This window comes from Mycteria americana, chromosome 2 (assembly GCF_035582795.1).
Source record: "Mycteria americana isolate JAX WOST 10 ecotype Jacksonville Zoo and Gardens chromosome 2, USCA_MyAme_1.0, whole genome shotgun sequence".
Classification (NCBI taxonomy): Eukaryota; Metazoa; Chordata; class Aves; order Ciconiiformes; family Ciconiidae; genus Mycteria; species Mycteria americana.
Window position 1 is genome coordinate 153,984,540 of NC_134366.1, and position 26,885 is coordinate 154,011,424.

General features: G+C 38.9%; 1 protein-coding gene across 4 annotated transcripts in view; it reads left to right on the forward strand.

Moving 5' to 3' along the window:
- Positions 1–26,885, forward strand: part of ZFPM2 (zinc finger protein, FOG family member 2) — a 325,601-nt gene that overhangs the window by 88,975 nt on the left and 209,741 nt on the right. The gene's annotated exons all lie outside the window — the stretch shown is intronic.

Below are 26,885 nucleotides of genomic sequence, written 5' to 3' on the forward strand. Positions count from 1 at the left end.
AAGATGCAGGGCTAACAGCTGTAAGGAAACATAGGCTACACCTGTGTTAGTAAATTCAGTAGTGGCAGAAGCTGAGTAGTATATACTTGTGAAGTGTTAAAATGGTCCCTGGCATGATTTTGGTTGAGGCCAGCTGACACTCTTCCCAAGTAGATCCCAAGGTTCAGGAGTTAAAGTGTTGCGGGGAGCATCCTCCAGAGGTAGTTTGTGTGCAGTCACCTGTTTAAAGGCTAAGGAAGTCTCCCAGCACATAAATATGGCCCTAGTTGGCCTCAGTGCCCAGAACCATTCTTTGGCACATGTAATTAACCTTCCTTTACCTTTAACAGACATACTTAGTACTGAATTGTCTGTTCTTCAAGGCAATTGATGTTGTTGGCAGACTGCTTCCTGTACAGGCCTGAAAGATGAGAAAGTGAGAGTGGCTGCATGAACTCACAGGGAAGTAGCAACCAAACCTTTGCTGTCATCTTTCCCACGTGCAAATTTGACTTTTGTGGTAAACAGGCTGTTGCATGACCTACTGAGCATGCGTAATAGATAAAATCAAGTCATGGGGAGAATTTTCATTTATGGTCACACCTGACAAAATGAAATGATGCCCACTAGCCAGAAATAGTGGTCATCAAGGCTTTAAGAGAAAATTGAGGTGTAATACAATTCCCCTAAAATCATGTGCATAGGCAGTACTAAATTTTGAAAACTAAGAGATATTTCCCATCTTGACGTCACTTGTTATGGTGACTTCTGTAGCATCCCTTTCATGATTCAAGGTGCAAGTATAGTAGGAATCTGTAAACTTGGAGATAAGCATTACCTCATTTGACTTGCAATTTAAAATATCAAAAAGCAGCGAGTTCATCACTGAATTCTGGAGCCCTTGTTTTGTCAAGTTGGGATGCCATTTTCTTATCATTGTTTCACACAGTTAACATATGTGAATTTAAATTTAATTTCAAAGTTAATCACTGTAGAAATGAACCTAGTTTAGAAGTAACATTTTCTCATATGTACATTTCACATTTGGTGAACTTTAATTTTATTTAAAGAATTAGCCTTTTAGAATATTTTCAAATGCAAAACTTCATTTTCATGCTAGTCAAAATGCTTCAGAAAAGTGAAACTATCTAAAACTTTCAAGTCTATTAGTTTTTAGTTTGATGGTATTCATTTACTATTCCTGGGCCTTTATTTACCCATTTGTGACATATTTACTTGACATAGCAAGGCTTTTCATTTTTGGTGTGTTAGGTGTAAATTGCTCTTTGGAAACCATCTTAATCTGCTAGTGGGCAAGTTTCTAGACTAGGTAGACTTGAAATTGATCCGGTATCTTCCTAAATTCTTTTGCACTTGTGTCTGTCCAGCATGAGGCAAGAACATTGGCCTGAGTCGTAAAAGGCATTGAACTCTGAATGAAGGGTGATACACATTAGAAATGTATTCTATTTTGATTGGTATTTGTGTTTCAAGCACAAAAGACTTCTTGTTCTCTGAAAAAAGGTGATGGCTAGGAAGGGCATGTGCAAGGGACGAATGATCAGATTCACTAGGTACTTCGCTTTGGACATGATAGGCTATATAGTGGATATTATGTAAAGTACAAATCCCTATAGGTCACACAGTGAAGGACTCCTAGTCTGTGAAATTCTGCAGGGAATCAATGAACATCTGCATTACAATACATTGTTTCTTGTAGTTTCATGCACCAAGAGACCTGCAGAGGCTGGCAGAAAGCTTTGCACTTTTCAGCTGTCTCCACTGTAGTTTGGCCATAAAGGCAATATAACACCCTGGTAATTGCAAAGGACTAGGAAACAATGTCTGGTTTTGGAAACAGATGGGGTGAGAATCAAAAGGAACATGTAATCGGTCCACAACTATTTTGTTCTTTGTTGTGTTTTTCTCATTAATTCGGCTAAGATTATTGCATGTGGAATACTGCATAGCAACACTGGCTTGAACAATTGAAGGACGGATGTGTTAATATATTGAACTTTATACACAACATAGTGTTATTTACCATGCAAAGCTGTAGTCCAGCAGTAGGATGCAAACACCTAGTGAGAGATGCTAGTGACTTTATTTCTTAAATTAGCAGGTTTCAGTTGGTTTCAGTGATGTATCCTGTGTTCAGCATATCATTAAAGAAAATATTTTGGTTTTCAAAATACATTTTCCTCCTACCCCTTTGAAAACTGCTTTACTTACTCTCTCTTAAGACATCATAACATAAAAATTGGAATAATACAACTAAAACAACAAAAATGTTATCACCAGGAACCATTGTACCTCCATTGGAAAGACCCAGCTTTTGCTGAGAGTAAAAAATTTAATGTGACATGTGAGTGACAAGCTGGATACTAGTGTTTACCCCCAAAATTACACAGTTCAGAATGGTTCAGTCAGAAGAGGAAACTGGATATTGTGGTTGTGGGACTGCAACAGAATCCTAAGGGCAGAATTCCTCTCTCAATTCTGACCTTGACTTTCTCAGTATCTGTGTTTAGCTCAGTGAGACCAGCTTAGCACACATTTGGGTTTAGGTTTTTAATTATCACACTTCATTTTTTTAGGGTGCTTTACCATTGCATGGTCAAAAGAAGGATGTGGATTGCATAGTAGATCTTACTTTCTCTCCTAGATGTAGGCTTCAGACAAGGCTGTGTGCAAACAATCTTTGTAAAGTGCAGTTGTGGTCATCATACAGAAAAGCTACAATAAACTCTTTCATGCAATCACTCAGCACTTATTCACCAACATGGCAAAAGTAAGCATGGTTGTCTTAATAGCATCAGACTGCATTTTTGTTTATTTACAAAATTTTTAGTTATTTAAACATATTCTAGTGGAATCAGTGAGAAAACCCAGAACCAAATATTCAGAACTATGGCCCAGAGTTAAAACTAGTAATATACCTATGCTGATATTTGGCAGGCAGAAGTAATAAGGATTAAAGCCTATGTTTGGAAAGCTGTGACTGCACAATGGCCACTGCTCCTAGTTTTTCCTGCAGTCAGCTGCTTAGCTTAGACCTTCTAAAACAATTGTGTAGAGGACATCTGAGCTCCTGGTTTGTTTTTGTGTCCCCCCACCCCACCCCACCCCAAAAAAAAAAAAAAAAAAAAAAAAAAAGATTTCAAAGCTTTCCAAATGTGCTTGTAATAATCAGGGCTGATTCCAGAAACTATTTTTAATCTATAGCATATTAAATCGTAATCGTGGAGAAGATGCTTGTGTATGCCTAGTTTGCCACTGTGGGCAACCAATCCAGTGTATCTGTTGCATCTTTTATGATATGTTACAGAAAAAAGGAACCAAATTGTCCCATCATAGCTTACTCTTTCCCTTTGCTCCCCTTGTTTCCCTCAAGACTGTTAAGCAATGTATTCAAGCTGGAAAACTTGAACAGCCATACTTGACTTCGTAACATATTCTTGGGGATTACAGATAGAAAAACTTTCCAGTATTTTACATAATTTTATCTTAAGTGAGTATGCAGGATTATGCATTGGTCTATTGTTTGTTATTAAAAAAATATTGGCCGATATATTTCAAAGATTGAGGATAAAGCTGTAAAAATAATATTTTACTTAGAGAAAATACTCAAGGTGGGCTCGTTCAGGTCTGTGCTGCTCTGATTTTATGGCAATATAGTTGCATTGATTTTAAAGATGCTTCATCAGCATAAAACCACAATGATGGATTATTGTGGATAATTTAGAAAGACAGTACAATGTATACTGTGGACATACTGTTCCAGAGTGGTGCATATATGCATTTTGGACTGGGTGGTTCTTAAAGGAGACCGAATTTCAAATTACATCATTGTGTGAAAAAACCCCTTCATTAAGTTATCTGAAGTTTGATACTTATGCAATGGTGCCAAAACCACTAATCAGTTCATAAATCTTTGGCTTGCATATATAAATAAATACTAGTTCTCATTAAAAAAATGAGACTATCTGGACAGCACTCATGATAAGCATTCACTGAGAGTTTTCTTAGGTGTAATACAGTTCTGTTTTCAAGGTTTGTGTAATACAACATTGTAAATGCTTCATATTATTTGTTTCAATCTGATAAAGTATGTATAATTTTAAACTTTATTTACTTAATACTTTTACTGTTGTGATTTGTACTTTTTGACTTTTATTGACTTATTCTCAGAAAAAAACTTTTTTCCCCAGTTACAGAACTGCTTAGCATTTGATATTGACTACTTTTCAAAGTATGTATTGGATCTCAACTTTTCATGGAAATTTTCTTTAAGAGGTGCTCTCTAAATATATGAATATTTCTAGCAGCAGAAAAAGAAAAAAACCTAAAACAAAACAACAGACATTTTGGTGTGTTGCAGTACGATAAGAGCTAGCATTTAGTTTAATTACTATATCCATAACATTTTAGCCATCAAATTTTGAGCCTCTTCCAAGGAAATGATTTTTCTCTCATCTTGTCCTGCTAATCCTTGTTTTAATAGTTACAACTTACTTAATTTTCTTTTCTGTATCTTCATGCCACAATGCGTGAATCATCTGGAGTCGAAGAGCGGTGTGATAAGGTTGTTGACAGGGATGTGAATGGGAGATGAACAATGTAGAATTTAAAATGGTATATACATGCCAGAGGGCATCTTCAGGGGACACTGGAGAAACGTTCTTGCATATTGGTGTGGTACCTTCAAACACGTGATCTGACAGAGCAGTGGACAATGACGGAGCATTGGACTCTGTCCTACATGACGCACGAAGTAAGCTTCGGGTTCCTTTAATACTTTGCTGTAGGAATACATCTGATTACAGAAAACCTGTTCTCCTTCAATTCTGCCTCTTGTCAATGTATTTTACAACGTCATATGCATATTGACAGGCATGATGCAATAGATTAGTTCTACTGATTCACTGGTCTCACATTGTTCAGTGTTCTACATACTGGGAAACTCAGTCAGGAAATTAAATAATACTCTAATAGTACTTACAAACTGTGATCCTCCCTATTAAAAAGCCTTTTGCCATCTGCTTGCTTTTTAATTTTTCTCATAAAAGAGACAAAAAATCGCTTGAATATGTAGCAAGGCATGTCACATTACTTTCACCATTTCTCAGCTTCTGGGATCATTGCCCTATAAAAATGCTATGTGCATTTCCCCAAAGCTTGGACATATCATGATGCTTATCTAAAGAGAAAAATTATATACTTTTAAAAGAAAAATGCTGACCTAGTTAGTGAGGCTGAAACCATTCATTAATTAGAAGTCATAATTGCAATTACATGGTAAAATTAATTTATCACGAAAATAATCCTATCAGTTTTCCTTTTTGGAAAAATGGAACCAAATGATTTTAGCAGCCCGTATTGCTTAAGGCTGATATTACAGTGATATTGGTTTAGAATGAATAAAGTAATCAAATTCTATTTTCAAGATCTGAAATTCTGAGACTGCATCAATGATAGTTTATATATTATGTGAGATTCACTTGAGTTGTAATTTTGTAATTACATATAATATATAAAGCATATATGCACAGATAAATGCATAAAAGGAAAATAGTGTGCTGAAATTTAAAAAGAGTGAATTGAAGATAACACAGCACATAATATATAGAAAAATTCATGTAATATGGCAAGTATGCTACAGTGTATGAAACTCAGAATGCCTTTTATACCCTCAGGCTATTTAGACTTCCTTGATATTCAAATCTTAATGTACATTAAATGGAATTTAAGGAGGTCCACCTTGCTGGACCTCAGGCAGACTTAGCAAGTAGTGCTCCTTGGGGATACCACTTTATGTATATATTTGCAACGATGTTATAGCCATGAAATATAGTCCTTTGATGACATCATAACTGTGAAATATGACTTTATTTTGCTCACCAGCAGTCAGAGCTTTGCTTTATCTATATTAAGCAGTCTGTATGCATAAATAAAGAATACCAAATACTGAAGCTGACTGCTGTAACCTAACATGGCCACCTTCAGTTGGAGTACTCATCACTCCCTGTGATGCCCTATGGATGTCAGGGGACTGTGTGTAGAGTAACATGCTGTCAAATATCACTAAGTTTAATGTTGTCCTCTCTCCAGAAATGTGTTAATAAGCACTGTGGATACCATTAGACAGCTATATGCCTAAATTCAGCAATTACTTATGCTAATTTAAATTTTAACAGAGGGCAGAAATTTATTATTTTATGTCAAACTTGGTAGTCAAACTTGGTCTTTAAACTTAAGGATCTCAAAATATACCATTAAAATTTCTGGTCCTGTTGAAGTAAATAGAAGAGTACACATTGATGCCAATGGAGTTAATACCTAGTCTATCAATGACTAGTTAATGTATGTATGCATATATCATTTGCATAAGACTCACGAATACACTTACTTTTTAGGAGAAAGACTGTTAGCCACAGTCACCAGGGGAGCGTTCATCTGCCTGGACTTTGTTATTAACAGGAGATAGGAACAAGTATACTTTTGAGCATTTGAAAGTATCTTAAGTCTCCAAGAAAAAGACTTCATAGAACAGTGCAAAAAATACATGCTTCAATCCATTTTTCCAGACTAAACTGGCATTTGAACGTAGGATCAATAAGTCTTTTTTTATTTTTTTTTTTCCTCTCCAGGTAGTAAGAAAAAATCTACATTTAGAAGAATGCTTTTGGTCTTCTAGGCTTCCATCTTGCAAAGCATTTACAAACTTTTAATTTTGCATATGAGCATGCCATTAAACAAAGAAAGAACTACTCGCATGCTTTAAGCACACATGTAAGTGTTTGTAGGACTGTGGCCTTAGGTCATAAGCTCTTCCAGGAAGGAGCTGCCTTTATCATTGTACTTTCTACACACTCAGCAAACTGTTAGCTTGCACAAATTAATAGGGATGCAAATTGAAGCAATGCTAAGGGCCCCTTTCCACTCCTCTGACAATGTAAAAGGGCCTTAAAGGTTGAGTAAATTACTTCAGTAAGACCCCGAATTCTGAATACAATAAATAAGGACTTCAAATTGTAACTTCTTGAGTTTCTGCTAATTACAGAACATTGTTTCATGGATTTGCTTGATTTTCTAACTTCCTTCGTATTTTGAAACATTTTTTATTAAAATACTTATCTTAATATACAAGATGTTTTGACTCATATATACTTTTTAAAATGAATAGTTTTTTCTTTTGAGAAGTAGGAGCTAAATCTTGAGGCTGCTGTTCATTTCACAGCAACTTCATTGTCAGTGGTGGGGTAGTAAGGTCCTACATAACACTTTAATTTTTTTAAATGATAACTCATTTGGATTCTGCAATTTTAAACTTCTGCAAGTTTAAAATCCCCATCATATTTCATGGCTCTGATTACAGCTGTGAATGTCTTGTGTTGGCATAATGCACGTGAGTCTTGAATTTATTTTATTTGCTAGTAGTAAGATTTGTGCTGTAACTGTATATATTTTTGCTGTAACTATATATAGGATTATACTAATATTATGAATTGAGAGGAGAAGATGTTAAAATATTGCCCAGGGACAGAAAAGATTGTGATATATAATGTTCAAAATGTTCCTAAGGACAAATCTTTTCTTAAAGGAAACAGTTAATTTTTTTTTTATTATCTTTTACAGTTTTTTTTTAAATAAAAAAGTGCCATAAATTTGACTGAAGGGGTATTCTGAAATACCCTGTGTGAAGCATCAGTGGCTCTTAGTTTCTTCTTTTGAAAACCAGTTGAATCTACTGCCAATCGTTTTAATTATTAGCTAAGTCCAAGCAGTATTTTAGAATTATGACTGTTGCTTGATGATTTTCCCAAGTGTCAGCTGATAACTAAACCTTATCTTAGCAGTTAAAGGGAATAAAAGAAAATTTACCCATTTAAAGCTCTTATTTTCTCTATGTGAGTTTCTTAATTTGGCCCATCCTGTTTGTATTTTTCATCGACTTTATTTCTTCAGTTTTTCTTTTGTACAGACACTACCTGCTGTTCACCTTTTGCCTTCCTTATGCAATTATTTGTAATAATAAAACAAGTCCACATATACTGTTTTTAATTAACCTTATACATATGCATTGTGAGATAGAGGGCATGAGATTATTTATCTGAATAAATTTACTTCATATGAAAACTGTAACACCTAAGCTTATAGGTGGTTCTCTCTTGTAACGGTGGCCCAATGCTACTTACCTGTTGTATTTGTCATCCCTGCCTTCCTGCCTGCATTTGTGTTCCCTTCACACAGGCAGACGGTCACAGCACAGTGGCTATCAAGGTGACAGTCCAGCAGTGCTTAGGGGAGCAAATGTCTTTACATTTTGGTTGCTTAACAAGTGATTCAGACAAAAACACATGCAGCAAAGAGGCATTTTCCTCAATGTACTCATACATGTGTGCTGAAAAATGTCATTTTCCTTGTCAAGTTTCGTTTCCTTAAAATAAAAAAAAAGCAAAGCTTTTTGTTCTTTCTGTTTCCTTTTGATCATTCATAATTTCTGTTCATCTCCTTTTATATTCCTGGTCTGATTTTGTTCATGCTCTTCATTTTTACTCTGCTCTGTATTCATTCTCTTTCTGTCATTTATTTCCTTTGATTCTGTTAAAGTCCTTTTTCCATGTGGTGTCTGTCTTTCATACATTATAAAATATTTCCGTTTTCTCTTCAAGCACTCAAAATTTATTTACCTAGCTTTCCAAGTTTGGATACAGTGTTTCCTACGGTATTTATCAAGGAGAGTATAGTGAGAAATGAGCACACTATTACTATTCTTGGCTTTGCTGTATTTTCAAAGAGCATCTGCTGGTGTTCATTTGATTTTTTTTCCTCAGCTATGTATATAACACAGGCATATGTATCATCAATTCAATGAAAACACCACAGAGAAAATGAATTTTATGAAATTGGGAGGAAGTTTGCAGCAAACAGTGGATTATATTGGTGTTATATAGCTATCTCATCAAAAGGTAGCAAATGCACAAGACCTTTTGCGCTTTTCAATTTGAAAGAAAATGATTTCATTAGAAAAAAAAGAACCATCACTCTGGATGTTGGAGAATGCCAGAGCCTGATGAAACCAGCTGAAGAGACAAACTGAGTGTACGGATGCAGATTAGCCTTCAGAAGATGAGGGTGTAAAAGGGATTTAATGGTAGGATGGATTATAGAAATCCTTGTAACAATGTTAAATAATTATAGTTCCAGCCGAGATCAAAGCAGTGCTGATTGAACCCCCTCAAGCTGTTAACACTGAGTATCTTGGAAAAAAAAAAAAAAAAAGGAAAAAAAAAAAACCCCTCTGAGATTGGTCAGCTTGCGCTGACAGTGTCCTCTGATCTGGGAAGTTCTGGCTGTATTGAAGGTACAACTTGTGGGGGAGGGAAAGATGGAGGGAAGAATTTATTGGTCCAAGTAGCCTATTTGGGTGGGGTTTTTCTTTGTTTTTTTTTAAGGGAGGAGGAAGGGATTGTTATAATCAATGTTATTGGAGTTCACACACTGACTGAAATTGCAGTAAACTTGTACACAATTGGCTTCTTTCCATATTGGAAAAAGGATTAAATTTCTTTAGCAGAACTCTAGTCTGCAACAGAAAATGATTAGACTCTTTTTTTTTTTTTCCCTCCCTTTTAAACTACAGTTCCTATATACATACCTGCCCAGCAACAACTATTAGTAGCGATAACTGGAAGAACGCCTTTGTAGTAGCAATATTTAGCTGCAGGCAGGGAGTACAGTTGCTATGCCCATTCAACAGCATTAAACATTCATTCTTATTGCCTTGCCTTCCTGGCATTCATGCCTGGAGGGTTATGCTTATGCCTCTATTAATAAAAAAAGAGAAGTCAAAGTTAAATCCTTACGGTTTGGTGGTGTAGTAACTTGTGGCATAGCCAAAGCTTTTCCTTTTATACAGCTCTCTGTAAAGTGCAGCACATCTAGTTTGTTTCAAAGGAGAATTTATAACTTTGGCTGTGCTGAGGTGTATTTCCAGTCATGGCGTGTCCAGTATGTTCAGTTGCAAATGGAAAGCTAGAGGGTACAATAGACGAGTAATAAAAAACAAGGGTGGAAATGACACCTTATGGACTAGATCTGTCTGAAGGAATGATTTCTTCTAGCCCAGTGTTAGTTTTCTCTTCGATTTTGTGCTGAGACTTCAGGTGAGTGAGAATGACCATGACTGAATGGACATAAAGCATAACAGCTGTTGGACATCTCCTCTTGGGCATAGCCATGTAGGGGAAAAGGTGCTTCAACAAGGCATCATCATCCACATGGCAGGAAGACTTCGCCATTGCATAGGTTTTGCCGATGAGTGGCCTGCAACTGACCTTAGACCTGTAGCTTTGGAAAGGTTAAATGATGTTTTTTAAGAAAAAGGACTGCAAAATTTTAGGTTCCTGGAAATGCCGACATAGATAGAATCTCTCTCTCTCTAGTTCTGTGAATATGTGCATATGGCTGTATGTTTGAACAAATATGAGAACTTTGTTTTCTGGGTATACCCCGTATACTAAATGCCAATCAGAGAGTATATCAACGAACTGCTTTATATTTCAGAGAATAATGATGCATGACCAAACCCCAAACCTGTTATCTGATCCCTGTGTAAGAAGCTGTAGTTATATTTTCCAAATGTTATAGGTAAAGAATGAAGACATTTAAATGGCATCATCTCCAAGGGATTTTGTGGGTATTTTCTTTAAATGTGTGACAGCCTTTGCAGGCATCTCGAAGTGTCTGTAGATGTCCAAGTTACAGGTACAGGTTCTGTGGCTCTGTTGTCCTGGCCAAGTACTATGGAGAACATGGAAGTCTGTCTTCTGATGATCCTCTGGAGTGTTGTCTCACCATGTGGGGTTAAATCATGCAGAAGATGCTGTGGCTAACCTGAGCCTTCCTGTTGAAGGTGTGATCTAAGACAAGTTAGAAATTATTTTGCAATAACTGCTGAGAGATCTTGGCCAAGATCTGCAAAGTTATTTAGATATCTAACTCTGTTTGATATATAGTGGTTTGTGAAGTTAAACATGTCTGCAGGACCAAGGTGTAATTTTTAATCAAACAGGTATTTACACTGCTGGACAGAAAGAGATAATACCATTAAGTGAGCTTTAAGGTAGTGGTATGCTAGTTCAAAACTACCTAGCATCAATTAAGCAAGGGTTTTAAAAGACAGTAATTGTAAGTGTGAGCTTAGCTGGGATTGTGGAGAGTATGAAGTCCTGGCCAGGGATCTCACAATTCCATTTTATAAAGAGAGAATTTGAAGGAAGGAGTTGATGCTGTTTGGACATACAGATATGTTATTTTTATGGTATAATTTTGGATGTAGTGAAAACTGATGTGATAAATGCTTTGGAGAAGAAATCACCATGCCAGCCTGTGCTAATGACAGTTGGACTGTCAGCATGAGGTTTTTTACCCTGGAAATAGGGAAGAATAGTTGCTTTTTGCAGATGGAACATAGCAAGTTTTATGAATCAGCAGCAAAACTAATTAAGACTGCATATTTAGTGTGGTTTAATTTTGAGAGTGATTACGTGCATAGTTAGTAAGAAGAGAGGGAAAAGGGAGAGCTTCTGAAACAGTGCTTTTAAGGACAATAGTTGAAGGCAGGAGGGGAGGAGAAAGGAAACCGTAAGGAAGGTTTCTTAACTTGAGGAAGAGTTGCATGGTCAAAAGCAATGTGGGCTTCAGAGAGTGTGCAGAATCCTTTTTTTTCTTTTTTTTTTTCTTTTTTTCCCCACTGTCTAGGGTTCTGCATGTGCTAACAAAAATGAATAATAAAACTGGGAATCAACAAGAAGTCTTAGTTATTCCACCATCAGTCTCTTGTACCTGACATAGTCATTCTGTATTATTCTCGTCTCTTTTTCCTTCCGGTCTCAGGTCACCAACAAAGAATTTAAAAAATACATGTTTTCCTCTCCCCCACCACCCTTCCCTGTTGCTTTCTAACCCTTCCTGAAATTGCAGAGGAAGAGTTAATAATGGAACTAGCTCTAGTGCATGTTACCTACCTATTCTCACTTCTTTACACTTAAAACCCCTTCACAGAGGATTTTAGAATGGGAAAATGCTAAATCAGCTCTTTCCCTCTCCTTGGCTTCCGAGCTTTTTTTGTCATTGTGCTATGGAAAAAAGGATCAGACTCCAAACCTTTAAGCAGTAGCCGCATTTGGAAATAATCTAAAGTAAAGAGATGTCTTTGTGCAATAAGGAACATCATTCTTCCCCTTTGTGTTCCGAAATGACAAATTATTGCCCCTTGACAGTGAATTTGAAATCAGATAACTGAGACTCACTGGATGATTTTTATCTCCAGAGTCCGTGTAAATTTGTTGTATACTGTGTGTTGTGCGTACTGTTTGTAATAGGATGGTACAAGCTCAGAGATACATCCAGCTGTATGTGGATGGCATTTTATATGTTACCAGAGGGGAAAAAAGCCTAATTAGACTTACAAATTTCCTACTTATTTCCAATTGACATTACTATTTTAAACATAAATTGTTCTCCTTTTTCACATAACTTTCTGCATTTTTACTTAGATTGTGTTTACAATATGAATGGTTCTAGCTGTAAGTTAAAATATACATGATAAAGAGGGCAACCTTGCCCCTCTTTAATGTCCTCCCCCTCCAGCCAGTCTTTGTATTTCCAGTTATGAATAGAGTATAAATATTCCAGTTGCCGCTCACCAGCTGTGAAGACACTGGAAAAGGAACTGCTGGTGTTGCTGTCCCTTTTGTCATTTTTTTCCTCTTTATTCATCTTTTATTAAGACATGTATATGGAGAGGAAACAAACAGTTTAGGCCTTGGTTAAACAAGTGTATTGGAGATAGTTATGGCTGGTGTGTCTCATCCATTGAACTTAGAGATAAATACATGTAATATTTTTTGGATTTGATACTTTTTAAGTGCGAGGTTTATCACACACATTTAAAAAAGCAGAAGGGAAAGCAGTTGCTTATAAATTCCAGCTTTATGGATGTTTTAGTTTGTTTCTGAAATTTTGCTAGGAAAAAATCTATCTGTTTTCTGAAGAATTAGTTTCCTTTTAAATTGACATTACATAACTTTGATAACATCTGAAATCTTTATTTGAATCTCTTGCATTGTGCAGTGTCCTACACCATATGGTGGTTTATATATGGCTATAAACCAGCAAATCTATCTTTTATCCAGATTTAAAGATTTTCTGTTATCTGATAAATTATAATCAAAATTGCACAAAATTGATTGGAATACAAACCAAAATGTAATTTCCAGTCTCAAAAATAGGATTTAAAGCTAGTATTTGAAGATGGGGTTTTGGCTACTGGCCTTCCTTTGAAGAATTTTTTTTTTTAAACTAATATTTGTTTATGTTTTTGAGACAGGCACCAATCTAAACCTTTCTGTGCACAAATACTAGAATTTACTTTCACAAATTCCCCTGAATAGTTTACTGAGTGCTAATTGTCGTCATTTCAGATGCTCAGCTGTTAAAACTGATCACATACATATGTGTGTTAAAACTGTACACATACACATTTGCACATTGAAAGGACAGAGCATGCATCAATCTTTATTGTTTTCCATATATACTAGAGGAGGACAAATTGAAAGATGTAACCTCATGTGATTTTTCATACCTGTTTCCAGTAATATGTTAACAACACTCTAAAGTATCATCAAATATATTCACAACCAACCACTCATTCTTTCTGTCATATCATTTTAAAACATTCTTTTTAGGTCACCTGTTAGGTTTATGAATTCTCAGTAAGTGAATTAGGACAGATGCTCAGCCAAAAAAAACCCAGACAAAGGCACATCTGAAGACAGTACTCCAGCCTGATGTGTAGTTTTCAGTGGCTATAATGTGGTATACTGAAAACCATGAAATCCTACTGTACTTAGCACAGATATAGTTCATTTCCTCTTCATAATGCTGTACTTTATTAATAATCAATGTATAGAGACTCAGTTTTAATATAGAAACAAATCACCAAATCTCCTTTTTTCTGTACAAAATTCCCATATTTGAAAAGCAGGGTATAGAGAATGGCTGTGGCTTATAATTATGAATTTAACTTCAAATTCAAGCCTAGCTGTATCTCAGGTATTTCTCTTCAGTGAAGTCCTGCACCCATGTGGAACACTGCCCCCTCCCCACCCTAGTCTTCACCTTGAGTTTAATGAGGCTTTTAAGTCAAGTTAGATGGTCTGAAATTTTAGATTATAACTGAGCTAGCCTAACTCAGGTAATAATATGGTTTGCTCTGCAGTATGCTTACAACCTAACTTCATTCAAATAACTAGTCTTCAATACTTGCCCAGACACTGAGCTAGGGAGGAATTTGTGAGGGCTCATTTACAGACATGCACAAAACACCAGGACATCTCGCTGCCGCCTGCAAACGAGTGTCGTGCCGTTGGCTCAACGGGGAATTGTCATGGTTTAACCCCAGCCAGCAGCTAAGCCCCACACAGCCGCTTGCTCACTCCCCCCCCAGCAGGGTGGGGGAGAGAATAAGAAGAGTAAAAGTGAAAAAACTCATGGGTTGAGATAAAGACAGTTTGATAGGGAAAGCAAAAGCTGCGCATGCAAGCAAAGCAAAACAAAACAAGGAATGAATTCACTCCTTCCCATGGGCAGGCAGGTGTTCAGCCATCTCCAGGAAAGCAGGGCTCCATCACGCGTAACGGTACTTGGGAAGACAAAACGCCATCACTCCGAACGTCCCCCCCTTCCTTCTCCTTCCCCCAGCTTTATATACTGAGCATGATGTCATATGGTATGGGATATCCCTTTGGTCAGTCGGGGTCAGCTGTCTTGGCTGTGTCCCCTCCCAGCTTCTTGTGCACCCCCAGCCTACTCGCTGGTGGGGTGGGGTAAGGAGCAGAAAAGGCCTTGACTTTCTGTAAGCACTGATCAGCAGTAACAAAAACTTCTCTGAATTATCAACGCTGTTTTCAACACACGTCCAAAACATAGCCCCATATTAGCTATTGTGAAGAAAATTAACTCTATCCCAGCCAAAACCAGTACATTCTCCACCCCTTATCCCGTACCATTTACATCATGCTCAGGTCCCACACTATCCAATACAATCTCATTAACCATGACCCCCCTTCCCATCCTTTGATATAATACACAGATATCATTCCTTTAGTCTGTGGACCACCCCTGTAAAATGCCCATAAAATATCCACAAATGTCCACAAAATGTCCACTGAGTTAGTTTAGTCCATGACTTTGGGCTCCATCTGTTATGGTGGTCACTCAGCACAGGAGAGGTGGTGTGTTGCGTGGAGTTACTGAGCACCAAAGCCAGCTCAGGTCAGGTCGCTGCTGCACTTGCACTGCTTCTTGTAAGGCTTGTCCTCCACTGGTTTGGGTGGTTCCTGCTATAGTAATTCCTATAACATGCAACTCAAATCATGGGTTCCAACAATTTAAAGGTATATCCATTACAATGTCCACCCCTGGTCCTTTTGGGCCAGGTTATAGGGTTTAACATTGCAATGAACTCCTCCCCTTGCTCCTAGCCTGGCTAGCAACAAGGGCTTCCTGCTATAGTAATTCCCATAACATGCACCTCAAAATCCCGCGTTACAACAATGTAAAAGTTATTTCCATTACAATTTCTGCCCCTGGTTCCCTGGTAACATTGCAATGAACTCCTCCCCTTGCCCCTGCTCTGGCTTGGACTTATCCACAGACTGCAGTTGCCTAGGATTGTACCTGCTCCAAGTGGAGCCTTATCTATGAGCCACAGTCTCCTCAGGGGTATACCTGCTGCGGCACAGACTTATCCACAGCCACAGTCGCTTTGAGGTGCACCTGTTCCAGCGTGGCCTTCTCCATGGGCCACAATGCCTTCAGAGAGATGCCTGCTCCAGGGTGGCCTTACTCACAGCCACAGTCCCTTCAGAAGTAAACCTGCTCCAATATGGTCTTACCCATGGCTGCAGTCCCCCCAGGGGTGTACCTGCTCTGTCCTGGGCTTATCCATGGCCACACACTTTGAGGTGCTCCAGCATGATCTCATGCACAGCCACTGATGCTTCGAGGTGTACCTTCTCCAGCGTGGACTTACCCTTGGGCCACAATCCCTTCAGAGCTATACCTGCTGCGGCACAGACATAACCACGGCCACAAACGCTTTGAGATGTACCTGCTCTGGCATGGGCTTATCCCCGGCCACAGATGCTTCAGGGTGTCCTGCTCCCACGTGGATTCATCCACAGGTCACAGTCCCTTCGACTCGAGTTCACACCAGAGTTCCAGCCCGTCCAGTGCAGCAACACAGAAACAGCAGCGATGCCCTGGCCATCTGCCAGCCCAGGTGCATGGCCATTGCTGTTATCAAACTGTTCCCAGGCACAGCAGAGTCAGAGGATCAGCAGTCCAGCAGTCCAGCAAGCAGTGTAAGCAAAAAGCAGCTACTAACGGGCACTAGACTATAATATACAGTAAGGCAAGCAAGACCCATGGCAAGCACAGGAGCCTGTCAGTTAATAGCTAAACAGCAATAACAGCTATAAATTCCGTCTAGCACATTCCAGTGAAACTGGAATTATCTCAAACCCTTCAAGCCCCACATTGGACGCCAAAAAAGACTCTTGTGGTTTAACCCCAGCCGGCAACTAAGCACCACACAGCCACTTGCTCACTCCCCCCCAGCAGGGTGGAGGAGAGAATAAGAAGAGTAAAAGTGAAAAAACTTGTGGGTTGACATACACCGTTTAATAGGTAAAGCAAAAGCTGCATGCGCAAGCAAACCAAAACAAGGGATTCATTCACTGCTTCCCATGGGCAGGCAGGTGTTCAGCCATCTCCAGGAAAGCAGGGCTCCACCACACGTAACGGCTACTTGGGAAGACAAATGCCATCACTCTGAACATCCCCCCCTTCCTTCTTCTTCCCCAGCTTTATATGCTGAGCATGATGTCATATGGTATGGAATAGCCCTTTGGTCAGTTGGGGTCAGCTGTCCCGGCTGTGTCCCCTCCCAGCTTCTTGTGCACCCCCAGCCTACTCGCTGGTGGGGTGGGGTGAGGAGCAGAAGAGGCTTTGACTCTGTGTAAGCGCTGCTCAGCAGCAACTGAAACATCCCTGTGCTTTCAACACTGTTTTCAGCACAAATCCAAAACACAGCCCCATACTAGCTACTGTGAAGAAAATTAGCTCTACCCCAGCCAAAACCAGCACAGGAATTTAGGTCCTGACTTAGGGTTTCAGTTGCACTTAAGTAATATGTATTTCATGTAGTCTAAGGCTGTGATAACTTGGACACAGATAACTAAAGTTGGTAGTTAAGACAAATCCTATAGGTGCCCCTTTTCTGCTGGCAGACTCTTAACCGTAGCCCTCTTCATAAGTGCAAGGGGAAGATTAATGGGGAAGCAGTTGTGGTGTAGGTTCTTCAGGAAGAAAGTATCATCCTTTTTATTATTGCCACTAGAAATAGCATCTTCCAAGCACTGAAAAGAGGATTTGGAGATTGGGATGCTATGTAAAACAGCAAACGTTCCTGAGGTACCAGAGCAAGGTCTAAGGGACTACTGGAAGCAACTTCCTGGTCTTCTGAAGCTGGTGAACCAGAAGGCTCTTCATGGTTGATGTCTGTCTTAGCCTTTCTTGTTCTTCTGAGTCTACTTTGCCACTGCTGCATCTTACAAAAGAGGCTGCAGACTAGAATGTGGTGGAGTGGGATTTACAGAGGACAAAGTGTCTAAACTGAGTGCAGGCTCTGGAGGTATAACAGTAAGGTTCTGACCCTAACTGGCACATGCAGTATGCAGAACTGTGTGCAATAATTGCAGCATGAAGCCCGTGTGGTGTTATACTTTGTGTGTCTCTCCTTTGGACACATATGCTAAATCGTCACTAGACTGCCTCAGCAGTCTTAACTACCTAGTTTTTAAATTTGCCTTGCTCAGGGGCTTGCTTTGGCTCAGGAGAGGCTGTCTGGGGGGATGGCAGTGCTATGGGTACACACATTTCTTTTCATGATTCAGAGATCTGCAGCAACTCAGTCAAAAATAAAAGAATCCTTATATAAGCAAATAAAATGTGAATTGAATACAAGGTTCCTGATTTATCTAAAAACATTCGCTAAAAGTACTTCATTTCTTTTACTACTGCAATAAAATAATTTTACAGTTAGTAACATATAACTTACAGGAGTGACAAATTTGGTACTTAAAAAATATTTAGGTTAAAAAAACCTGTCACTTCTAGTAAGTCATTTTTAGAGTGTAATCACTTTAATTCTCCTCTCTAATTTTATCACCAGGAGACAAGCTCCAAGCCCCCTAACCTCCTGTAAAAATCTTAGCGCTGCTGCTCGTTGTGGCTCCCAGTCGGAATGACAGAATGGGGATCAAGGCTGGCTTGGCTGATCTAGGAACGAAGGAAACATTTCTTAGTATCTAGCAGCCTAAGTGGTAGATAAACATTGTTAATGTCAGGTCACTTGAAGTCTTAAGTTTAACATAAAACACTAACTTGTCAGGAAATCCAGCATGAAATGTATGACATGTTCTACTTGGGCTGGAAAAACTGTAAGCATATAGTGACAGTAATATTGCACTGGCACAGGTACTGATTTAAAGAGTTGTTTACAGCCCTGCAGAAGACAGGCTATTTGAGCTATACTTGGAGTATCTGTTCTCTTAGAGTAGTCTTACATAGTTATAGTACAGCAACGCATGATTTACATTGTAGTGTTACGGATTAGCGTCACTGAAGCAATAGGGGCCTGTGAGGAGGGGAGTACAAAGTCTCAGTTGCAGGCTAATCCATCGTCACTGGAGCCCAAAAACAACGTGTCCTGCTTCTCTTTGCTTCCCCCCAATGATTTTCATGCATTAAGAAGCTACCAAAACTGAGAAGCTTTTTGGTCCACCATTCATATGTTTGTTTGAGTTTCATACATTTCTTGGGTTAATCATTTGATGTTTTATTGGAAACTTCATCAGAAAACTCAGCATGTGCTGGGAAAAGTATGTGGGGAGTAAAAAGGATAGAATAAGTTGAGACAATTTTATAATAGGATCTCTATTAGAAATACAGCAACACCTTTTTTAGTTCAAGAAGACTTTTGGCTCATATTTCATGGATGTACATTTTTCTAGTTTTTAAACATCCTTCTCTCCATCCCTCCCTCCCTCCATTATATTAGTCTTGGGTTTTGTAGTCCTGAGATTAGTGCATCCAGTTAGAAAGGGAGAGAACTGAGTTCATGTCTGTACTTCCAGAATTGATTTTACTTCAAATTGACTGATTGTCTGTTAAAAAATATGCAAAATTCTGGGGGAAGATGCAGAAATCCACATCTGTCTGTCCTTAGATGATGACCATAGCAAAGGTGCCATGTACATCATGCATTCTTGGCTAATAAATCATTAGTATCAACAGAAAGGGTGGACAGAGAATTTCCCCGTCCCTTTTAAGAAGTATTTTTGGAGGCAATAGATGTGGGTTGGAGTCTCCTAAGGGTGAACCAAAATGAGAGCCAAGTGTCCTGGTTTCTAGATCAGAGTTTTTATGAAATTACGGTCATTATCACAAGTTCCGTCGTAAAAGCAAATGTGCCAGCTGTGCTCTGCACTGTTCAGGTATCTTCGGTTTGCTCTGAGGATGGAGAACCTCTTTGCTTTGTCTCTTTGCATTTTGATAGATTTAGAGGGATATTAACCTACCACCCCTGAACGCAACTGCATTTGAGTTTAGACACCTATGGAATCAGAATAAAGAGGGTTCTAGATATATGTAATGATAAGCAGCTGCTGAAGAGATTTTCTACATCCTTTCCTTTGAGTTGTTACCTATATTCCACTGAACTTCAATTAAGAACTAAATTATTAAGTCTTGACCCTGTCTTTAGTTCTGATTTGTATTGAAAATGTGTTTTACATATCGGAAAGAGAAAGCATGAATAACTGACATGAGTTATGAATAAGAGGAAAGCTGTGCTTTTTATTTAGATTACTATGCAAGACATTTTCCTTTCACTGATAATGTTTTTAAAATGTAATCAGACTTTTTCATCCAGGAGAGCCTTGATTCAGGGAGACATTAAGTATTAATATATCAATTATTAATTAATAGTTATTAATTGATACCACTATTTAGAATCACATAATAATTTAGATTGGAAGGCACCTCCAGAGGTCATCTAGTCTAACCCCAGCTTAAAGCTGGGCTAGCTTAAATCAGGTTGCTTGGGGCCTTACCCAGTCAAGGTTTGAAGATCACCAAGGATGGAGATTCTACAGACTTTCTCAGCAGCGTTCAATGTTTGATTTGCTTGCTTAGCTGTTCCAGTGTTTGCCTACCTTTTGTTGTGGAAATTGTTAAATTTTTCCCTTGTTGCAACTTGTGTCTGTTTCTTCTTGTCTTCTCCCTGAGCACCTCCAATAGGAGAGTGGCTTTGTGTTGTCCTTACGCTCCCATTATATATTTGAATACAGCAGTTAAAACCCCTTAGCCTTCCTGTCCTAACACTGATCTTCCCAGCTCTCACAGCCACACCTCGCTGCAGCCCCCTGGCAGCCTTGTGGTCCTCCACCAGACTCATTCCAGTACGCGCGTGTGTGTCCTGCTCAGTAGACTCATGCAGAGCCCAGGATGCAACAGGCCTTCATTGCTGCAAGAGCACACTGAGGATACATGTCCAAATGGCTACTCACAGATTCTTTTTAGCAAAGCTACTTTCCAGTTGGTCAGCACCCAACCTGTACTGTTGCATGGGGCTAACCTGTCCCAGATACAGGACTCGGCATTTGCCTTGGTTGAACTTCATGTGGTTTCTGTCAGCCCATTTCTCCAGGTTGTTGTGGTCCCTCTGAGTAGCAGCCTTGCCCTCCAGTGGGTCGCAGCTGCTCCTGCCAATTTGATATCATTTGAAAACCTGAAGGGCATTCTTTCCTATTGTCCAGACCATTAATAATGATGTTAAAAAGCATTGGCCCCAGAACTGACCCTTGAGAGATGCCACTAGTAACTGGCCTCCAGCTGGACCTCGTACTGCTGTTCACAGTCCTTTGATTCAGTGGTTCAGCCAGTTGTTTACCCACTTTGTAATCTATCTATTCAATTCATATTTCACCAATATGCCTATGTGAATGCTCTGTAGAAAGCCTTTCTAAAGGCCAACAATATCCACTGCAGCCCCTTTAGCCAGTCATCTCATCATAGGAGGCAGTGAGGTTGGTCAGGCGTGATTTGCCTTTAGTAAATCCATGCCAGGTGTTCCCAACCACCTTCTTGTCGTATATGTGCCCGGTCATGACATTGAGGAGGATTTGCTTCATACTGTTCCCAGGGATGTAGTTTGGGTTGAAAAACCCATAGTTCCCTGGAACCTCCTTCTTATCTTTCTTTATGGTTGTTGTAACATTTGCCTATTTCTAGTCACAGGGGAGCCTCCCTCCTCACAGTTGCCACAGCAGTTCAAAGGTGATGGAGAATGGATTCATAGTGACATTGGCCTGCTCCCTCATCATCCTTGGATGCAGCCCATCTGGTCCCATGGACTTGTGTATGCCCAATTTGCTTAAGTGCTCCCTTACTTAATCTTCCAGTCCTGTGGATAATGGTCTAGACTTTTATCACGAGGCTCAGGAACCTGGGAAGCCTGATGGCACACCTTAGAAGTAAAAACTGAACCAAAGAAGGCAGTTAGTGCCTCAGCCTTTTTCATTTCCATTGTCACTATGGTCTCTGTCCCACTGAGTACCAAGCCCACATTTTTCTTCATTTTAGTTTGCTGCCTGGGTTCCTCCAGAAGTATGTCTTGCTGCCCTTCAAATCTCTCCCTGTTTTCAACTCCAGGTTAGAATAGCACTTCAAGAAATACTTAGATGGTCCTTTTAATTTTGTCTTATCTAAATGTAGTCATCTATAAATTAGTTTAAGGTAGTCTTTAGTCAATGGAGCAAGATAAGCACCTTTACTCATTCCATTTTAAGACAGTTATCTACAAGAAAGGGATGATTTTACCTCTTGGAACATGTCTCAGTTTACTACAGACAGAACCTGGATGTGTAGCTTATACTTGACATCAAGTTTTTAGACAGTTGAAGTTAGTGTTAACCTGTTAACCACAGTTTAAACAGCTAACTTTTGAATTCTACTCATAATTCAAATAAAATATGTGCTCAAGTTATCTCCTGAATTGGCTTGGTTGCTCAATAATGTCAGTAACAACTGTAGGTTTTCCCATTTGGTCATTCATGATAATAGTTATGGTGTTATTTCTGTTTAATTTACAGGATCATGAAATAAGAGTAATTAAATACAAGAAAAGATAACTGGGGTCAAATTCTGCTCCTCAGACTTCAAAATTGACTAATCTATTTAAATGTATGTTTAATTAATATTTTTGTTTTGTATAAAATGTATTTGAATGCACACTGAATGACCAACTCTAATAATATCAGGAAACACTTTCAACAAAGTCATCCTTGTTCTGAGAGTACAGAGAAACACTACCAAAATGTTTTTGAATGGTTTTTAGGGAGGTTATTTTTAGTGAATTTACAAAGAAGAAAGAAAACAAAATGTCATAAGATTTCTTTCAGTGCAGAAAAAAAAAGTTATGAATATCTGTAGGGTTAAGATGTCTTAAATCTTATTTTCTTCTTTTGCACAGAATTGCTTCATGACCAAGTAAGTCACATAGGGGAGAGTCTTCTCTAAATTTGAATAGCAAAGTTCTTTTTACCTAGCTTGAAATGTCTACAGCTTGATTTTTTTTTTTTTGTCTCCACACACTGAGCAACTGCAATTACAGTTCTAATCTTCGAGGATGGTAGGTTATCAAAACTCTGGAAATCATGTTCATATCCATAGGAAATATAAAGAAAAATAAAACAGTAGATATATTTTTCTTATTTTTTGCAGATTTACATCCCGCTCTGTGTGTAAATGCATCACTCCCTGGGGCTTTTGAGGCTATGCAATTAATGTTTGTAACATGATTATTGTTTATTGCAAAAATAATCATGCACCCTGAACCTCACTAGATGTAAAAAGTCATCAGGGACATAGGAAATAGCTATTTCCACAGCTTTTATATCTTGTTGGAGCCCTATTCAGTTAGAACAACCAGGGAACAGATCTTGAGATGAAAACAATGAATTGGTTTGATGCTAAACCTTTGATGATATTGTCTCTATAGGGCTTAAAAATGTAAAGTGGAACATGTTTTCAAAAGCCACCACAAGTGGCTGAGTCAGAGGCTCTAGGGAATGACATCCAGTGAGTTGTTTCCATTATGACATTAATATATGGTACAATGCAGTCCACTTTTCTGTGTATTGGATGCTATGTGATTATGTTAGTCTCATTTTCTCCCGGAGCTTCTTTTATTAAGTTGCATAAATCATGAGAGCACAGTAGCCATGAGTCACTTACAGTCCTGTTTGTTCACCAAATTCATTGCAGGTAACCACAAGCTGTATGATCACTTGCTATAGGAGTTATCCTTGAAAGATGCAGTAGAGGATTTTTGTTGTTGTCTGTGTTTTGCCTCAAATGTAAAGGTATTTGCTTCGTTAGGCTGATGTGAATACCAAGCTAATGCTTCATGCTTTGTTAAAAACTCACATTTGAGGGAGTCTTAAATGAAGTTACCCTATTCTTCAATCTCTTTGATGGCTTTGCAGAGAAAAAGAAGGAAAACTTAAAAGTGTTTTGTTAGCATTTGATATTTTCCCCATCATCTCCCTTCTCTTAGGGGTGTTGTTTCGACTTGACATCTGTGCATTGATAAATGTAAATTCTGCTTTAATAACAGCTGCATGTGCAACTGCTTGTGCATCAGGATGACAAAATATGGTGCATACTGTTCTATTTGGTTTATCTTTTATGTTAAGATTAAAATCAGTATCTTCAATACAGCAACTAGTTTATTAGTAAGGTTGCTTTGTACAGTGACATTAATGAGAAATCTAGCTTGCCTCTTTTTACTGGAAGTTAACTTAAGTTCCTAAACTATTTAAAACTAAGTCTGCGAAGTAAAATATGTAGGGAAATGATAGATTCATGAAATTTATAAATTAAAAGGCCAGGAAAAAACATCCAATTTGACTAGCTGTAAAGCAAAAGGTACATTTTAGGCAGAATTTACTTATGGTTTGAAGCACAGTATGCCCTTAAAACAGTATCCTATCTATGATAATTCAGGTTGGAAGGGACCTCAGGAGGTCTCTGGTCTAGTCACCTCTCAAAGCATGGTTGGCTCTGAGATCAGACCAGGTAGATTGGGCCTTTATCCTGTTGGATCTTGAAAATCTCCAAGGATGGAGACTTCATATGCTTTCTGGACGACCTGTTCCAATGCTTTGCTGTCCTGACAGGGTAAAAAGTTTCTCCTCATATCCAGTCTGAACCTTTCTTGTTCCAGTTCATGTCCAGTGTTTCTTGTCCTGCTGGCATACATCACTGTTAAGAGCCTGGCTCCACCTTCTTGATGACCTCCTCTTAATATTGCAAAGCTGCTGTTAATTCCCCCTTGAAGTCTTCTCTTCTGCAGGCTGAACAAGCCCAGTTACCTCTCTGTCTTCTGCAGGCTAAGTGCTCCAGCACCCTGACCATCCTGATGGTCCTCCGCTCAACTTGCTTCAGTTTGCCAGTATCTTATAACGGAATGCCCAAGACTGGGTGTAGTATCCCAGGTGTGGTCTAACAAGTAGAGGGGGATAATCTCTTCCCTCAGTCTCCTGGCTGTGCTCCTGTTAATACAGCCCAGGATGCTGTTGACCTTCTTTGCTGTTGGCTTTGTGTGTTGGCTCATGTTCAGCTTTCTGTCAATAAACACCCCCAGGTCCTTTCCAGCAGAGCTGTTCTCCAACCAGGCAGTGCCTGTACCATTGCAAGGGTTCCTTCATTTGCAAACCTGGAACATTGCATTTGTCCTTGTTGAGTTTCATGAGGTTCCTGTAAGCGTATTCCTCCAAACTGTCTCGGTCACTCTGAATGGCAGTGCTGCCTTTGGGTGGGTTCCCTCCCAATTTGGCATCATCTGCAAATTTGATGACAGTGCATGACAACCTCTCCTCCAGGTCATTGATAAAGATATGAAACCACACAGTTCCTAGCATAGATTCTGCAATACTCCACTTAGCAGACTCCAGGATTAGTATGATCCAATAACGACTACCAGTTGAGCCCAACTATCACAGAATGACAGAGTCATAGAATGCTTAAGGTTGGAAGGGACCTCTGGAGGTCATCCAGTCCAACCCCCCTGCTGAAGCAGAGCTGCCTAGAACCGATTGCCCGGGATTATGTCCAGACGGCTTTTGAGTATCTCCAAGGATAGAGACTCCACAACCTCTCTTGGCAAACTGTTCCAGTGTTCAGTCACCTTCACAGTGAAAAGTGTTTCCTGATGTTCAGATGGAACTTCCCGTGTTTCAGTTAGTGCCCATTGCCTCTGGTCCTGTCACTGGGCACCCATGAAAAGAGCCTGGTTCCATCTTCTTTACATCCTCCCTAATTGTACTAGTATGCACTGATGAGATTCCCCCTGAGTCATCTCTTCTCTAGGTTAAACAGTCCCAGGTCCCTCAGCCTTTCCTCATTTGAGAGATGCTGCAGTCCTTTAATCATTTTTGTGGCGCTTTGCTGGACTCTCTCCAGTATGTCCATGTCTTTCCTGTACTGGGGGGCCCAGAGATGGACCCAGTACTCCAGGTGTAGCCTTACCATTCCTCAGTAGAGGAATTTAAATTTTGAATTTAACTTTTCTATAAATAATCTATCGTAATTTTGATAGTTTGATTTGATGTTGGAGAATTCTCTTAAAAATGTCCAGCCTATTTGAGTCTAAATTTGCCTACTTGCAGTTTCCAGCCATTTTCTTACATCTTTGCTATATCTTTGGTTACTTGATCAAGAACTCTACCATCATATTTCTTTTCACCTTTTAGGTATGTGCACATCCAACTCAAACCATAACATTATTTTTTGTAAGCTAAGGAGACTTAATTTCTTGACTCTTTTACATATTTTCTGGCCTTTTAATTATTTTAATGTATTTCCACTAAACATCCTTAAAGTTTTCAGCTTTTTTCTGGGAACTGGGGCAAGAGAACTAGGCACAGAATTTCAGTAGACCCATGCCAGTGCCATCTTACCCAGTTAATATAACCTTTCTACTGCTGCACAATACTACTAGCAGTTGCTACTGTGCATTTCCACTTTTTGCTACAGTGTTCAACTGGGAAATCCTGTTCAGCTGATAACAGGCCTGAATCCCCAAACATTTTTTCATAGACAGTGCTTCTCAGAAGAGAGTGCCCTGCCCTGTGGGTATGTCCTGCATTGTTTGGTCCTATGGGCACTCTTGTTTTTCTGTATTACCACACACATGCAGTAAGCCCAGATTTGCCAGTTCATTATGCTGTCCTGTACCAGACTTCTTCATTATTTAGTCCTCCCCAGTTGTTTTATTTTCCTCAGACTTTATCGTTAAATGATTTGATTCTTTGTTCTTGGTCATTCATAAGGATGCTAAGTACTGAAGGGTCAAGAACCAGTGCTTTCCAGGCTTCACTAGAAATATATCCAGTCAGTGACTAAGAACATTAATATTTGTCATTTGTCCAGGTTCTACTAAGCTTTATTTTTTTACTATTGATATCTTACCCCTATGTGAAATGGAATATTGTATTAAGTCAGATAGATACCTTACAGAAGTGTAAATACAATAGTGATAACATACGATTTTTATCAGCTAAGCATGATCTTGTTTATAGAAAATACAAAGTTAGTATTTTAAGATATTTTCCTAAGCATATGTTGATTTGCACTAATTTTATTACTTCTATTTAATTCTTTATTAATTAAGCTCTAGATCATCTGTTCAAATTGCTTTGCCATGTATC